At 50.6% G+C, this 17,708-nt stretch overlaps 1 protein-coding gene and 1 long non-coding RNA gene across 3 annotated transcripts in view; one reads left to right on the top strand and one right to left on the bottom strand.

Annotated features, from left to right (window-relative positions):
* Nucleotides 1-17,708, top strand: part of IFT140 (intraflagellar transport 140) — a 1,808,590-nt gene that overhangs the window by 197,716 nt on the left and 1,593,166 nt on the right. Inside the window, exon 1 of one of the 2 annotated variants that reach the window (XM_085628168.1) lies at nucleotides 904-1,033. The exons of the other annotated variant lie outside the window; for it this stretch is intronic. The gene's annotated coding sequence lies outside the window, so the exon portion shown is untranslated. Of the gene's footprint in view, nucleotides 1-903; nucleotides 1,034-17,708 lie in introns of those variants that run through there. 2 annotated transcript variants of the gene reach the window in all.
* Nucleotides 1-17,708, bottom strand: part of LOC146789893 (uncharacterized) — a 454,764-nt gene that overhangs the window by 164,613 nt on the left and 272,443 nt on the right. The window lies entirely within an intron of this gene.

A 17,708-nucleotide genomic window follows, 5' to 3' on the forward strand; every position in this document is an offset into this window, starting at 1 on the left:
ACCACCTCAGCACGACTCAACAACACAGCATCACCTAGTACCACCTCCGCATCACTCAGCATTCCCTGAGCATCACCTCCACACCAGCACACCACCACCTCAGCACCACCTCGGCATAACTCAGTACCACTTCAGTCTGCCCTTGGAATCTGGCATCTGTTGATTCTCCCTTGGAATCCGTCCTCTGCTGATGTAATTCAGGTACTATTCCTCAACCTCCACCCCCATACCAAAAAAAAGCTATAACAAACAAGTATTAAAACAGGCAGGACGATGTTGCCAGCATTGCAAGGTCAAAAGAACACTAGAAAATAATTTTTTTGTTAATTCTTTTTTAATAGGGTTGCTCAGTTGAACATAAAGTTTTCTTGGTTGTGTATGAGGTAACAAAAATGCTTATAACACGTTTTTATTATAACGGTAAACATGCTGCACAGCAGCCACACTGCTCTACCACATAGCTCAACACTTATAAGGTCCCAAAGGCGAAAAAGACCTAGTGGCTTTGCCAACACTTGTTTAATTTGTTCACAACAATTGTTTCCGGCAAGTTTGGCTTAACGGTTAGAGCAGCGGACTTTGAAGCTGACACTGAGGAACAAGGTTTGAGTCTGACAGTGACTGGAAGATCAATCGCTTAATCTCCCCGTGCATAAAATTAATGTGTCCGTCTGTAATGCAACTGGTACCTATATAAACGCTTCGGGTAGAGTTCGCCCATGTAAAACTGAAACAAAAAATAGTAAAGTAGGCACGTCTGCCGCTGTACGGCGCCTGCGCGAACTGGACCAGTCAGGCAGCCTCGCTAATTTCCGTAAACCTTCGGCGGTTGCCGATTACACCACTCGATAATCTCCGTTGGTCGTCGCCATCCTTCGCTAGGCTGTTGTTAGGGGTAACAACGTCCGACGCGTCCTGAAAGGAGGCGTCGATTCTGCACTTCAGGAGCCCCGGAAACACTTCCAGGAACGTGAGGACCCCGGGAGTCGCTGCATCCGAGTGTGCAGGACGAGCAGCAACTAGGATAAAGCCTGTGAGTGGGGCACCTCGGGTGAACAAACGGGCAGGGCCAGGAAATATCTAGAATCAGAGTTCCATCACGTCTGCGAACCTATTTCCCTTACACTAGATCTCTGCCATGCTACGTTTCATTCCCTGACCCCAGTTGGTCACAGTCCGGTAGTGGTGCCTTGCAGAGATACTTTAAAAACAACTGTCATTCGAGTATAGTAGTTGACGGGGTGCTTTCGTGAATTCAGCACTTCTATGTTTGGTCAACCAGGATAACACATAATTCTAATGCCGAAGGGGATTTGACGGCATGGCTGAAGTTTTGTTGGTTACTGCTGGTGGAGAGTTGGTGTTTTCTAGGGAGAGATACTTTTTGTTTTTGTTGTTTTTGTTTTGGCAAAACCATTTTATTGAATTTGCCTTGGTTCAAATACAACACAATCTGTAGTCTCCGTTTACCTCTTTCGAGATGAATAAACTTGGCCACTAGTAACAGTGGTCTCACAAACCAGCATCTCCAAACAGGAATGGAAACAAAAACATTCCGTCACCTACAGTGTACTCTCCTCCCCTTTGACGTTTAGACATACCAGGACTAAATATATCGTCAGTTATGGACTTACTTGTGGCTTGGGTTAAACGGATACCCGTCTATTGCCTGGTATACATAAAGAACTCGAGTATGTGGGATTAACCGAGCAGGTCGCCTCTCCGTTGTCTCCTGTCATATACTTTAAGACCGATGTCCAGACTGTCAGGAAGTCGTTGCTGTCCTAATTAACGTGAGATTGTTTATATCTTGAAGGAAGGATAATGGTTATTGTATTGTATTGCAAGATTTATATAGCACTACCTACCCCTATGTGGGACGCAGAAGCACTCGCCTACTTGGGTAGCCCACTATATCGAGGATGGTGTGTGGTTTGTTGGAAGGGTGTTGTCTTTGTTTTGATCCTGTGTGGGGAATGTTTCCATATCACGTGAGAGGAGCAACGAGGTGCAGTTATCCTGTTACGGAATGCAGTGCTGTTGGACTTGGCCCTTTTTGCAGGGTCATCCCTAAACCTTTTTGCCTTTCTCCTAGCCTTGTTTAGGTCTCGCCTGACCCAGCGCATCCGCTGGTCTGGCTAGACTTATTGAGAGGGCTCCAAAAAGTGCTACCAGGCCAGCCTAGAGCTACAGTGCATGTGCGCGGGCGCGCGTGCCACTTTTACCGCAATTAGCCAATAGGTTTCGCTTTTGGGACCTTATAAGTGTTTAGTTATGCAACTGTTGCATAGCTAAACACTTCTAAGCTCCCAAAGGCGAGACCTATTGGCTATGCCAATGCTTGTTCTGACATGGTGTTGGTGGTTCTAGGACTCTGGGCACTTCTTCGCTGCTGTCCAGTGTAAAGTGCATGTGCTCTCTGTGTTAAATATGATAAGGATTGATCTACACCTGTTTTGGTCTATTTAATTTACCTGTCAGTTCCTTGTAAAGTGGTATCTCATATACCCAGGGCTGGTAAATAAAATGCTACTGGTGGGCTTTCAGCGCTGATTGTGCCACCCACCAAAGTAGCCTTCCAAACCTATCCCAGGCCTCTGCCATTGCAGGGCCTGTGCATGCATTGTTACTGCCGCTGTGACGTGGCACCTAAAGTGTGTGCCATGTCTGTGACCCCCCCCCCTTTTACTACATGTCAGTCACCCCTAAGGTATGCCCTAGCTAGCCCTATGGGCAGGGTGCATTGTAGGTAAAAGATAGGACATGTACCTTAAGTGTTTGAAATGTCCTGGTAGTGACAAACATCCATTTTGGTTTCTTACTACTGTGGGGCTGCCCTCCCATAGGAATGTATTGGGGATACCCTAATAAGTGTTTCAGTGGTAATTCCTGTTATGAGAGGAGCAGCGTGGTCAAGTTTGGTATGTGTGGAATGGCGATAATAAATGCTACGCAATGGTGTGCACAGAATTAATATAACTATTTTAGAAATGCCACTTTTAGAAGTTGGCATTTCTGTGTGCTATTTGTCTGCCTGCCTGATGTGAATTGCATGTCTGGCTTGTGAGTGACAGGGGCTGGGAGGTGTGTGGCTCCAGGAGGGGCAGGGTGAGTCAGCGCTTGGCTGAATGGGACATCTACATTTTGAGTAGTGGGAGGAGAAGTCCCTGGTCCCTGAATAGGAAGGTGCCTGCCCTAGTGAATGCTGGCTCCGCCCCCTGTGGTGTGTCTGAGCACCTAGCCCCCACCTGTCAAAGGGGAAGAGGAGCTTGAAAAACAAAGTGCTCCAAATCCCCCCTGAAACAGTTGCATCTGGTTCCCCCATGCCCTGTCCTACAGACAAAGGAAATGTGTCCTATAAAGGAAGGGGCTGTGACCCCATGATGGGTGTGCTTGTGCTGACTTGCAGGGGACACTCTTCCAGGAGGAACCTCAGCGGGACTCAGCTGCTGTTTCCTGAGGGTCCCTGCGTGCTGGCCTGCCTGGCTGCGCTGTGGTCCCCCCAGCACCAAGGACTCTTTATTTTGGCCTCTTTGGAGACACTGCTCTGAGCTGTGGCTCCTAGCGCCTCGTGAGCGCTTTTCTTTTGCTCCCAGGAGAGAGGAGCCTGTTTTCCCTTTAGCGCTGTGCTGCAGGAAGTTTCCTGGAGGGAACCCCAGCGTGAGGGGTTCCCCCGTGCCTGAGACAGAGTGGGAGACCACCCCGTGTTATTGCCGCTTCTCGAAGTTATTTTCAAATTGTGCGGGTACCCACCCCGCTTTTGTATTCATTTAAACGGGAGCCCACCCCGTATTGCCTCCACATTAATGGAATCACCGCCGCGGCCCGGGATGGGCGAAAGCAGGAAGCAAGGCAGGCCGCCTGGTTGTGGGCGGGGCCTGCCGCGTGCAGCCGGAAGTTGGCGTGTGGTCCAGCAGGGCTCCCGTGCTCGTAGAGAGCCCCGCGTGTTCCGGCAAGGAAAGCCTGGGTCTGGCGGTAGCCCACCCCGCCTACGTGTTGCCGTGACTGCGCCCCGGGTGAAGTAAGGAGAGCCCCGCGGTATCAGCACACACGAAGCGCTGAGGGATCCTGGAAGCAGGGCTCCCGCGGCAGCAGTGTGAGCCCTGTGCGTCCTGCCGGCCGAGACGGGGCCCCCATGAGTAGGGGAGAGCCCTGCTACATGCCTGAAAAGAAGGAGGCATCCCCAGAGCTGAGGAGAGGCGGGCCGACCAATTCACACTGCCGGAGCCCTCCCGCTGCCTCAGCGACGTTGCCAGAGGAACCCCAGTGAAGGGGGGCTCCACAAAGCAGTGCGGATGCCAGAGGCGGCACCGGAGGGAAACGGAGCAGACAACAAAGGAGCCCGGTGAGTGGGGCCGTATTGCGAATTCCGGTGAGGGGGCGTGTCGGGGCACATTGTTGGTGCCCTCCCCCCCTGTGGTCGTTCACCTCATGGCACAGTGGTGCCATTCCTGCCAGAGCAGTTGGGGGTCTCAGGGCACAGGAGTGCCCGTATTACCCCTTTTTCCTACAGCGGCAACGTTGGGGGCAAGTTTGGTGCCTAGGGCCCCAAAGTGGGGCTTCCCCCTTGCACACTGGTGCCAGGGCTATTGGGGACAATCTCAAATTAAGGTGGTATTGCGGGCGAGCCCAGGACAGGGCCCACGCTTGGGGAACACTGACTTTGGGACAGTATCCCTGTGGAAGGTGTACCATACGTTTCTGCCACTCATGGTGCTTGTTAGGAAAACAGTGGTTCCGTTGGGTGAAAAAATTTCTTTGCGCATAAAGCATTAGTCAAACGCTATCAGAATAATATTCGATGTCATATCGTAAGCAACACACCAAACAGTTTGTATGTTAATCTGATTGTTTATATAAATTGCATCATTCATTTATACATCTATATTTTAGAGAGGCCGTCAGGTAAAAATGTGATAACAATAAGTGACACAGTGACAATTGGTGCTCAGTGACAACGTGCGTGATATATACACAATAGTTTAAAAGCTTGAAAGTTTCAACTTGGCCAGTGGGTAGAATATTTTTAGTAGTAACACTGCGAAATAAGAGAATTCGTTTTAACGCAGGTTCTATATACTGGTCCAAACGTAAAGTCGACGTTTCAACCCTGGTACTGTACTACTGATAGGTCAGTGCGGGTCTTCATCAGGACTTGGATAGAAGGTGACGGCCTTAGTATAATAGAAATTCAAAATGGTCTGGGCCTGTGGAGTTGGTAAACATCCAGCATAAATCTCAGGATGGAGTTCCAGTTAGGTATTCTGTGGTGGTGAGTCTCTGAGAGGGGACTACAATTGCGCGTTAGATCTCAATTTAGACAGATCGTATCCACCAACCTTAACGTCACAAGCCCACGCGTACACAGCCCGGTTCCAGGCTTGGGGAAATCACTGGTTGTTGACGGACGCATGGCGACATGCACATGCAATAACTAAAATCTACTCCTTCCATTCAATCCCTCACGACCTATGAGTACGGCTGGACCAATTCATGTGCTCGCGCATGATCCTCCCCCTAGCACAACACTCAGACTATCTCAGTAGGGTGATATCAGATCACTACACACACGTTCTGATGCTTAGATGGCATCCAACCGCACCGCCAGTCCCTCCCTGGCGGCTCCCACGAGACTGCCTGGAGGATCCGGTGTTCCAACACGAACAGAGGGAGAACATACAAAACTACTTTTCGGACAATGCACACTTCAAGGACTCTAGGACATAGAGTGGGATGCCTTCACGTTGGTCATGAGGGGTGCATTCATCCGACAAATAGCGGGGGTGCGGAAAACACTAGAGCAGGTGGTACAAGCGACAGAGCAATGCTTAGCGCAGCTATCCAAAGAAGCAGACACACAGGCTAATCTCCATACACAAATAGCAGAAGCAATACCAAATACGCAGAGGCCTGCGCAGATTTGAGTAGATGCATCGTCCGCGCCTACGCCGCCAGAGCTCACAGGGAGGGAAACCGAGCCGGAACCCTGCTGGCGCGGCTAGTCCGGCAAGACCAGAACACCCAACCCATCACCAGTATCAGAAACACAGAAGGCGAGGTCACTTACACACAGGCAGATATCATGCTAGCCTTCCATGAATATTACAGCGCTTTGTATAGGGAACCGTTCCCAGACCGAGAAGAGCACATCCAAAAAGTACTACATTCCATTACTATCACACAGATGACGGAAGAGGACCAGACCTCACTAGACAAACACATCACGATAACAGAGATCAAACACGCGATCAATCATTTAGCCAAAAATAAAGCCCCGGGACATGACGGCTTCCCCCATAGAATACTACCACACATTCTCACAGCAACTAGCCCCACAACTGGACATAGTATATAGGGCGGCACGAGAGGCAGAAACACTCCCCCAATCCATGCAGAACTCAATACTAGTGACTTTCCCCAAACCAGACTGAGACCCACTGCTTAGGTCATCGTGTCGACCTATTACCCTACTGACGGCAGACTGCAAAATACTGGGGAAGATCCTGGCAGAGTAACAGGGGTACTCCCACGTTTGGTACACCCGGGTCAGTGTGTGTTCGTGCCAGGACGAAACACCTTGCAGAATATACGTCGGCTATTTCATATTCAGGATGGGGTGCGAGACCGGTTCCCGAGTGCGGCGTGCCTTATACCGGACCTAGAAAAGGCCTTTGACACCTTAGCATGGCAGTATTTATTCGCGGTTCTACAATGAGTAGTGATGGGACCCCAACTCCTGGCATACATTAAGTTGCTATACACTGGCCTCGCCACCCGGATCCGCATAGGCCAACATATCTCTCCACCTATTCAGGTGACCCATGGGACACGTCAGGGATGCCCTTTTCCCCCGTTGCTGTTCGTCCTTGCAATGGAACCGCTGGCAATCACACTAAGGGAGGGGACGAACTTTGGGGTATACCACTCTAGGGGTGAATCCACATTGTATCTCTCTATGCGGATGACCTCCTAATATACGTGAGAGACATCACAGCGTACCTCACACCTTTGTGGGGCCACACTCAATGATTTCAAGAGAGCCACGGGCTTAAGGGAGAATTGGGTCAAATCCATTATCTATGCCCTTCATCCAGACACCCCCCATTGGGAGATAACGGCCAGGGAAATTAGGTTGGCATGGAATGGGGCCGCTCCTAGATATCTAGGAATCAGGCTGTACCATACTCCAAGAGATCTCCTTGAGGGCAATCACGTTCGAGCCCTGCGGGGGATCAAGACCCAGGTCGCCTTCTGGTGAACGCTTCCATTTGCACCCATAGAGATGGTGGCTTTATCAAAAATGATCATAGTCCCGCGTCTTCTCTCCTTTTTGCGAATGTCTCAGTGATCCCTCCACAAGCCTTTTTTTTCCTGGTTTGGGGTGGAGGTCCCCGCAGAGTGGCTATGGCGACACTACAGTTCCCACGAGACCGCGGCGTGTTGGTAGCCCCTTCCTTTGAGGCCTACTTCCTGGCAGCACAGCTGCAGTGGATTTTGCGTTGGACAGCGGGCGTCATTTAGAGGAAACGGAAACATCAGCGGGGACACTGTCAGCTCCAGAGATCACCTGAATGCTCCTCCCGGGGACTAAACCCAATCCCTCCCACTCTGTTTTGGTGAAGATAGCCATATCCTGTATAATGCAGATGCACCGGCTTTCCCGAACGACGCAAATGTACTCCCCATTATTGCCATTAGCGGGTCTTCCCCGGGGACATAGCCTCTACACATCTAGGGATCTGCGAACTTGGACAGAATATGCACACACAGAGGTGGATTCCCTGTTCACAGGCGGCCGATTAACCTTGTTTGAAGGTCTAATAGAGGGAAGCGGACTTCCTGCAGGACAATTCCTGCTTCACAGACAACTCATACCAGACTGTCGGAGGACGTGGGACCTAACGGAGGGAGAACCTAAAACACACCTCACACTACACACGATATTGAATATGGGAGCAGGGAGACACCTCATCACTTGGATATACAAATCAATCACAGACCTCACATGCGTACCACTAACGAGATTACAGCTCAAATGGGAAGAGGAATTTGGCCGGGCATAACATGAAAAGGAATGGTTAACAGCACTAGAGCATCATAAGTGTCGCGTAACCAACGCTTTAAAAACTTCCAATTTAACATACTACATCGCCCGTACTTCACCACGTAGCGGCTCAAGCGCTTCTTCCCTGTAACGCACTTCGAATGCCCACACTGCCACACACCAGAGGCTCCCTTTGTTCTGATGCTATGGTCCTGCCCCACCCTACAGCCTTACTGGGCAGAGGTTCATGCTGCAGTACTGACGGTCACGGGTCTGACAGGCCTAGCCTCCTGGGAAGCCAGCGCCCTGGGGATTTTTAAACCGAAAAAACAGAGGAAAGCGGAGACTCGCTTTGTGATATTGGACCTACTCCTCACTAAGCGCAATATTACATTACACTGGCATTCTCCAAGCGCCCCCTGATAGCAGCATGGAGGGGGGCAGTCCAAAAATGGGGAGCGGCCAAAGTGGATGCGATCAGGCTGGAGGATGCGCGGGGAGCATGAAGACGTCCCATATCTATGGAGTGGTCATTGCTCCTCCACAGCTTCAAACAGACACATAACACCCCCACGACTTCCCCAGGAGTCACGCAGACAGAGCCCGACCCCGTAGCACCCCGAGCAGCACAGGAACACCCCAAACGGCCCCCCCACTCTTTTATCAGTCCCGGTGTATAAGTGGTTCCCAGTACCCATAGACCAGCAGCAACCAATGCCCTCATTCCCAGCCCGCCCTTTTTCCAGACCCGAGTTATACACCCCAGTTGGGTTCAAACAGGTAAACTCTTTACAGTCAATCTTAAGAGTAGTAAGTTGCACTGAACAGACCCCGGTAACTAACATGCTGGGAGGAGACCCGGTCTAGCTAGGCACCCGTACATGATCAGACACAAGATGCCTACCAGAACAAATATGGACCCTGATGTTTCTCTGTTCTAATGGCAATATAACTAGACAAATGTTACATGGCTATCAATGATGTTATGAACTGTATACTCTGTATGCACATTGAAGAACGAATAAAATGGTTTACAAAAAAAGCAAAAATCTGTTATACATTGCAGCCCCACTGGAGTCCTGGCTAGCAGGACAGCATCATCTGCATACAAGAGCACTGGTGTGGGTCTCCCTGCCACTTTTGGGGCATCTGCATGCACAGATTGTAAAGTCTGGTCCACCTCATTTATAAATAAAGAAAATAACATGGGGGCAAGTACACAGCCTTGTTGAATGCCACGTTTTACTGTGAAGTTGGTGGTACATTCACCCCTAGGCCCATAACGTACTTTACTCGCCAGATTCTCATATAGTCCTGAAAGACAGCAGATGATTGGTAAAGGGCCCCCATAGCGAGCAAAGTGGTACAGAGAATTGTATGGTCTACTAGGTCGAAAGCACTGCTCAGGTCAGCAAAGCATAGGTATAATCTTCCGCCTTTGGCACGTGTGTACTTCCCCATAAGTAAATCCAGATTCAAACATTGCTCAAGGGTCTCTGCACCTTTCTTGAAGCCAAACTGTGCCGGTGAAAGTATTGAGCAATCTTGAGCCCATTCTTCTAGTTTCTTGAGCAGGATTTTGATCATTACTTTTGCAGATGAATCTAACAATGAGATTGGCCTATAGTTCTTGGGGTCTGATTTATTACCCTTCTTGAAGATGAGTACTATAATTGACGTCCCTCATGAAGGCAGGATTGTTATCGTCGCAGCCAAGTTAAAAACTCTATTAAGGATTGGGGCCCGAAGGTCAGTGGCAATCTTAAAAACATCGACTGGGACCCCATCTGGGCCTGGGACCTTGCCCCCTTTACTTCCCTTCAGGACCCATGACACTTTTTGGCTCGTAATGTCCAGAGATAAGGGGGGCCAAGTCGGCTGTTCCTTGATCGAAGTGGTCACCATTTCAGCCGTTCGGGAGTTAAAAATTCCAAAGAAGTGAACAACCCAAGCGTCACCAGGGCCGGACTGGCCGTAGTGAGCACCAGGCTTTTTCCTGGTGGGCTGCCAGGGTGGAGGCCGGTTTTGGACCCCTGGTGGGCCATTTTCGTTACCGGGCAAACCATATTGTCCCCTTGGAACAAAATCGTCCAAAACCAGCCCTAGCAAACAGCTCGACTGCACCCCCCCTACCCACAGGGGGGCCATCCGAGCAGTTTGCCAGTGCCAGTTTCGGTTCCCAGTCCGGCCCTGAGCTTTCCAGGTGACATGTGACAACAATTCGGGGAAGCAGTCATCTTTTAAAAAATGGGAATTAACAGTTTACCAGAATAATTTACTATCTCCTATGTCAGCAGCGCGTGACAGTTTAGACCGTGCCACATCTTGTAGTTCCTTTTTTCTAGCTGAAAGCACCTCTTTGTATTTAAATCTAAGTGATTTAATCATCGAATTATCTCTAGATCGTTCGCAAAGGGCCAATTTCAGAACACTAGAGGCAGCGGTACAAGCATGGTCGTACCAACCTCTATGTTTGGCGGGGCCTGTCATAAATAGGCGAGTCAGAAGGTAATTTATTGTCTTGGTGATACCAGTTAAACTATAGAGTAAATGCTTAGGAGTAACCACATCATCTACGCAGCAAATAATATTATTAAAAGCCTTGAAACAAATATTGTGTAAAACTTCATTCGGGTCCACTCCATCCCATTTAATGCGGACTCCAATAGGTCTTATTGGGGCAATGTCGGTAGCGCAACTGGGGAGTTGTCCCACCGACATTGCCCCAGAACAAAACTGTCAATATAATACAGTTATGGTCGCTCAGGCCCAGACAGGCAACCCTTGGTATGGTACACTACTTATGTGCATTGGCAGATATTAGGATATGATCATTGACCGAAGCGAAGTGTGTAAGACAGGTGCACAGTTTATTGTTTTCCATAAATTGGCAGATTTGAGCTGCTCTGCAGGTTATTTTATAGTATTTCTTATTTTCACAGTTCACTAAGCTGGTTACTGTGCTGGGTTGTCTATTCTGATATATATTTTATGTAAAGTTTATGTTCCTGAGTAGGCATAGGTTGGAGGAAGACATTGATCAGAGATCTGCTGGGATGAACTTTGTTAATATCATCGCATATCTGATTGCTATTGTAAGATGTCAAAAGACAGGAATATCATGTAACTAGTTGGGACCCACAATGGTGAACTAAATGAAAGCCCTCTGCTGGCCAGCAGCATGTGACAGATCTCTTCAGTTATTCCGTGCCTTTTTAGTTTGTGATGGGTGTTATATATTGCATTGCATTGTAATTGCATTTATATAGGTTTTACTACCCCTGAAGAGGTATTGTAGTACTCTATGTCGGGAGGCATGCTACTCTGGAACCTAAGATTAGTAGGTTTTTCTTTTTTGGCTTATTGGGATTAGTCTTGCACTCTTAAGGGAACCGATCAATGCATTTACTCCAGTTTCTATGTGGTAGAATAATTTAATAGGAGTTAGGTGTGATCTTTAGTGGGAGAGGGGGATATGTAAATTCCTGCTTGGTTGCCGATATTAATAGATGAGCTCCAGGGGATTAGGTATCATTAGATTGCAGAGGTATGCCTTTTAAAGGGAGAGTTTGTGATGTTTGAAATGAGGTGTGGGAAATATGTAGAGGTACAGCAATAGGGATTAAGGCAAACATACATGTGATTTAGAGTAGACTGTTTTTGCAGAGAGGAGGCATGCAGAGGATGGAAAGGAAGGAGAGTCGTTCGAAAGAAAAAGGAGAGCAGACAATCAGAAATTTTACGTTTCAAGTCTAAGTCAATTTTCATGCAGGTTTTTTAGGAATATTATGAAAGCTTATTGATATTGCATGCTAAACTGCAGAATGAAACAACATTATTAGCATGCTTCACAATATTGTGGTAGGTGAAATAAAGGGTGAATAAGTAGAATGTGCAGATAGATTACATCTAAGGTATTTGAGGAATGGCTTGTGCGTGGGAGGTACTGAGATGTTAATTAATGGGAGCCATATCTCTTGCTTGCACGAGGGCCCACTGGACCCTTGCTGTGCCACTAGTTCTGCAGTATTAATTTTGGGGGGGGGAGGGTGCGCAAAGAAATTATAGATTGCAAATCTGACAGTACTTGGCGAAACAAAATGCAGGGAAGAAAAAGATCCACACGAGTGGAAGATACATCTTTAAAAAAAACATTATCAATTGGTAGTTCTTAAAATGATTGAAACACAGATTAAGAAGTATGAGTAGAAACATAATGAAAGATTCCAATAATGCTTACAAGGGAGAAATGATATGCAGGGGAAGCAAATGATGGGTGGAGTGGGGCAGCAAGTGATTAACAGGGAGGAGGTTAAAGGTAGAATGGATATAGAGATCAAACTATAAAAAATGTAGTGACCTTTTCACTTGCTGGAATGAATGTGAAGCAGCGGCAAAGGTAGTAAATTAACATAGATTATAAATTAGATGCCTCAAAGTAAAACAGTAGCTACACAGTAGCTGTAATACAATTGAAAATGAAAAGTCATGCACAAATAGATTCTGTGGAAACTCTGAGCATTATCTGATCATGTGATGGAACTATTTATGGTTTAAATCTCTTTATTGAAGTTTCAACATACACGGATATAACAATGCAGGGTTAGCTATTACGCCAGCGGCTTTACGTAGCAGAAGGCCCATCTGGCCCACCAAGGTCAGCAAAAACATAACACCAGGCTTGTAACAAGGCAGGAGACCCTCCGAGAATAGCAATAAAAAAGGAAGGGGAAAAACTCATACACCCCACCCTCCCTCCCCTCCCCACCCCCACCCGTGTTCCGTGTCCACTAACTAGACTGTCTAAGCCTGTACTTGTCCCCCATCACATCTGCTGTGTATCGGAGAGGCGCAATAGTCGGAGGTACCGGGGGCAAGTGACTTCCCGGAATTCGGAGGTTAAGAGAAACAGGAAGGGTTTCCACAGTTCAGCATACTTGGACCCCTCCCCTGCTATTGTCAAGGTCAGTTTCTCCATTCTGAGTACATGCCACAGGCGATGTAGCCAGCCTGTGAAGGTTGGTATGTGGGGAGTGCGCCAGTGTGTGAGTATATTTTGTATTGTAGAGCCTAACGCTATTGACATCAGGCAGCCTCTACGGGATCCCAGTGGGTAGGTTAGGGGATTTGGGAGGCCCAAGAGGACATATGCTGGGAAACGTGGGATTTCCGCACCGAAGTGTGTATCCACTTCGTCTAAGACTTGCTTCCAAGGGTCGCTCCCCACACCGTGCAGCTCCACCTGACTGCGCCCGTCCCCGCTGCTGCTGAGAGTGTCAGTGCTCCAGTGTTCGAGGCCCCCCTGGGCTGCTACTTGTCGCTCTTGGTATTGTTTGGACTGTGCTGTTGTGTAACTACTGTATCACATTTGTAATCTTTTCACTGTGCCTGTTTTTTGTTTCTTTTTACTTCTCTGCCTGCCTGTGTCCCCGCTCTCGCTGTCCCCCTCCCGCCGCCGCCCCCTGTGTCCCCGCCCCCTTCTCTTCCTTTCCCTTCGCCTTTCCCGCCGCTGCTTCCCCTGCGGGCCCGCCCCCCGCTCCCACTGGCTGTTTCCCACCCTCCTCCCAGCTGATCCTCCCTCCCTCCCACCTCCCTAACTTATGGAGGCCGCTGCGCGGCGTGCAGCGGGCGCGCTAGAGGCAAGCCCGTCTGCACTGGACCACGCCCAGCGCCAGAACCCCTGGACCCCGCAACAGCCACGACGACGCCAGACTATTCTACGACACTAGCATCCTCCACGCACTCAACAACGGACGAAACCACAGCTGCTTCCAGGCCGACCCGAAACGCACCCACGGACCTTTCTCCTGCCGCACCTGCAGCCTCACCTGCGACAGAGTCACAAAACCCCCGAAGACTGGACCCAACCACCTCCGCTGCATACTCCTGAACACTCGCTCCGCACGCAAACACGCCGTCGAGCTCTGGGACCTGCTCGCCACCTCCGCCCCAGATATTGCCTTCCTGACCGAGACCTGGTGGAACGACTCCTCGGCGCTCTACATCGCCATAGCCGTCCCAGACGGCTACAAGATCTCCCGCAAAGACCGCACCAACGGAATCGGAGGAGGAATTGCCATCGTTCACAAGTCCAGCCTCAAGGTCTCCACCCACTCAGACGACACCCTCCGCACCGCCGAACACCTGCACTTCCAGATCCACACCGACCCCATCACCACCCTAAGAGGAACACTCATATACAGACCCCCGGACCCCGGGCTCAGTTCAGCGTCTCCATCGCCGATCTCGCCAGCATCCACGCACTCGCCTCCATGGACTACATCCTTCTCAGGGACCTGAACTTCCACCTCGAGAACAACAACGACGCCAACTCCGTCACCTTGATCGACAACCTTGCCAACCTCGGCCTCAAACAACTCGTCACAGCACCCACCAACACCGCCGGCCACACGCTTGACCCCATCTTCGCCACAAGCACCCACGTCTCCTTCGAACACACCACCAAACTCCACTGGACCGACCACCGCTGCGTCCACTTCAACTTCAAGAAATCCACCACACACCACCGCACCTAACAGCTGCCCCGCCGCTGCTGGAGCAAAGTCACCGAGAACCAGCTGACCACCACCCTCGCCCAGAACCCTCCCACCGACCCCACCGACCCAGATGACGTAGCACGCAACCTCAGGCAATGGATCACCGACTGCGCCAACACCCTCACCCCGCTCAAGAAACCCCTATACAGCCGCACCAGCAAGAAAGCCTCCTGGTTCACCGAAGAGCTACTGACCTCCAAACGAGCATGCCGGAAGCTGGAGAAGACATGGCTCCAGGAACCAACACCGGACAGCCACACAGTCCACAAGAACGCCACCCGCAGGCATCACCACCTCATCAGATTAGCCAAGAGATCTTCCTTCAAACCCCGCCTGGACAACAACGCACACAACAGCAAAGAGCTCTTCAGTATCGTGAAGGAACTCTCCAACCCCAGCGCCAACAGCAACGACATCCCGCCCTCACAGGAACTGTGCGACTCGCTGGCCACCTTCTTCCACCGCAAGATCACTGACATCCACAGCAGCTTCAACATCTCGACAACACCAATCCCCACCCGCACGACGAACCCCACCCACATCAACGGCCTGACCTCCTGGACCAATGTCAACGACTACGAGACATGCAAGGTCATGAACTCCATCCACTCAGGATCACCATCAGACCCCTGCCCACACTACGTATTCAACAGAGCAAACGCAGCCATCGCACCCCAACTACGGAAGGTCATCAACCTCTCCCTCGAGACTGCCACATTCCCGGATAGCTGGAAGCACGCCGAAATCAACGCCCTTCTTAAGAAGCCCAAGGCGGACCCCAAGGACCTCCAGAACTTCCGGCCCATCTCCCTGCTCTCATTCACGGCGAAGATCATCAAGAAAATCGTCAACACACAACTGACAACAACATCTTAGACCCATCCCAGTCCGGATTCAGAAGAAACCACAGCACCGAGGCAGCCCTCATCGCTGCCACAGACAACATCAGGCGCCAACTAGACAACGGCGAAACATCAGCCCTGATCCTCCTGGACCTGTCAGCCGCCTTCGACACGGTCTGCCATCGTACCCTAAAGACACGCCGCCAAGAAGCCGGAATCCAAGAGAAGGCCCTCGACTGGACCGCATCATTCATCTCCGGCAGAACACAGAGCGTCCGCCTCCCACCCTTCCGATCCAAAACCACCGACATCATCTGCGGCATACCCCAAGGCTCATCCCTCAGCCCGACACTGTTCAATGTCTACATGGCCCCCCTCGCACAAGTTGCCCGCCAGCATGACCTCAACATCATCTCCTACGCCGATGACCCCCCGCTCATCCTCTCCCTCACCAAGGACCCGCACACAGCCAAAACCAACCTCCACGAGGGAATGAAGGCCGTCGCTGAATGGATGAGGAGCAGCCAACTGAAGCTGAACTCAGACAAGACGGAGATCCTCATCCTCGGTTCGACCCCCTCAGCCTGGGACAACTCCTGGTGGCCGACCGCGATGGGAACCGACAACCACTGACCACGCGCGATCGTGGGGATCATCCTCGACTCCTCCCTCTCCATGTCGAGGCAGGTCAATGCCGTCTCCTCCTCCTGCTACAACACCCTCCGCATGCTCCACAGGATCTACAAGTGGATCCCCACCGAAACAAGAAGAACGGTGACACAGGCCCTCGTCAGCAGCAGGCTAGACTATGGCAACGCACTCTATGCAGGAATCCCGGCCAAACACCTGCGACGACTGCAACGCATCCAAAACGCCTCCGCCCGACTTATCCTCAATGTCCTTCGCCGCAGCCACATCACCCCTCACCTGAAAGACCTACGCTGGCTCCCTGTAGACAAGAGGATCACCTTCAAGCTCCTCACCCACGCACACAAGGCACTCCACAATACCGGACCAGCCTACCACAACAGCAGACTCAGCTTCTACACCCCCACCCGCCAGCTCCTCTCCGCCAGCCTCATCCTCGCTGCTGTCCCCCGCATCCAACGAACGACCTCTGGCGGCAGATCCTTCTCCTTCCTCACCGCCAAAACCTGGAACACCCTCCCTGCCCACCTACGTCAGACCCAAGATCTGCTCACCTTCAGAAGACTCCTCAAGACCTGGCTCTTCGAGCAGTTGCAGCACCCCCCTCCCCACAGCGCCTTGAGACCCTCACGGGTAGGTAGTGTGCTTTACAAATTCATTGATTGATTGATTGATTGATAAGGTTGGATATATTCACATTCCCATAATAGGTGTACCAGGGTGCCTACGCGGTCACAGCCCCGCCAACATATCGCTCCCTGAGTGGGATCCATTGAATGAAGATGCTCCGGGATATAGTACCAATAAGTCGCTACTTTTTAAGGGTCTCCGTTAGCCCCAAGCCCCATATGTTATGCTGAATGGCGGGCCCTATAATATACCCCCTCCCACTCCTTGTGACTAAGTGTCCTGCCTAGTTCCCTTTCCTAGTGCGCCCAGCCGTAGGTGTGAGCATTCCTGGCCTGCAACATTTTGTATGAATCTGAAATTAGCTTTTTATCTGATGTGCGAGTGATTAGCCACCGCTCATATATGGACAGGCGTCTGCCGGCCTCGGGCCCGACCTGAGCGTGAAGTGCCCAGTGCCGTCCCTGGAGGTAGCGGAGTCTTTTCGTTTCACGCAGCCCATATTCCTGTTTAAATTGGATAACCCCGTCCGCATCAAACATGTGGTATAAGAAATGGCATTCAGAGGATCTCCATCTTGCGAAGGCAACCGTGTCCGTGCCCGGGCGAAAATCAGGGTTATCTAATAGCGGGGTGAGCGGAGACCAGAAGGTGGTGAGATCGTGCCTGATATTAGTATGATCCCATGCGTCTAGGGTGACTCGTGTGATATGAGAGGCATATAAATTGGGGGGCCTATAGCGCTTGCGAAGAAATGGGACTTCTTGCAAAGGTCTAACGGCTACTGCCTGATCCTGGAACAACCAGTGTTTCTCCGACTCTCATCTGCTCCACTCAACCAGGTGTCGCAGTTGGGCCGTCTGGAAATAGAGTCGGAGGTTGGGGATGCCGAGTCCACCCTTCTCCGGTGGGAGCGTCGCCAGCATCTGTTTCATGCGCGGTTTCCGGGCGTTCCAGATGAATTGTGCAAGTACCGACTGGGTTTGCTGT

Source organism: Triturus cristatus, chromosome 10 (genome assembly GCF_964204655.1).
Source record: "Triturus cristatus chromosome 10, aTriCri1.1, whole genome shotgun sequence".
NCBI classification, from domain to species: domain Eukaryota; kingdom Metazoa; phylum Chordata; class Amphibia; order Caudata; family Salamandridae; genus Triturus; species Triturus cristatus.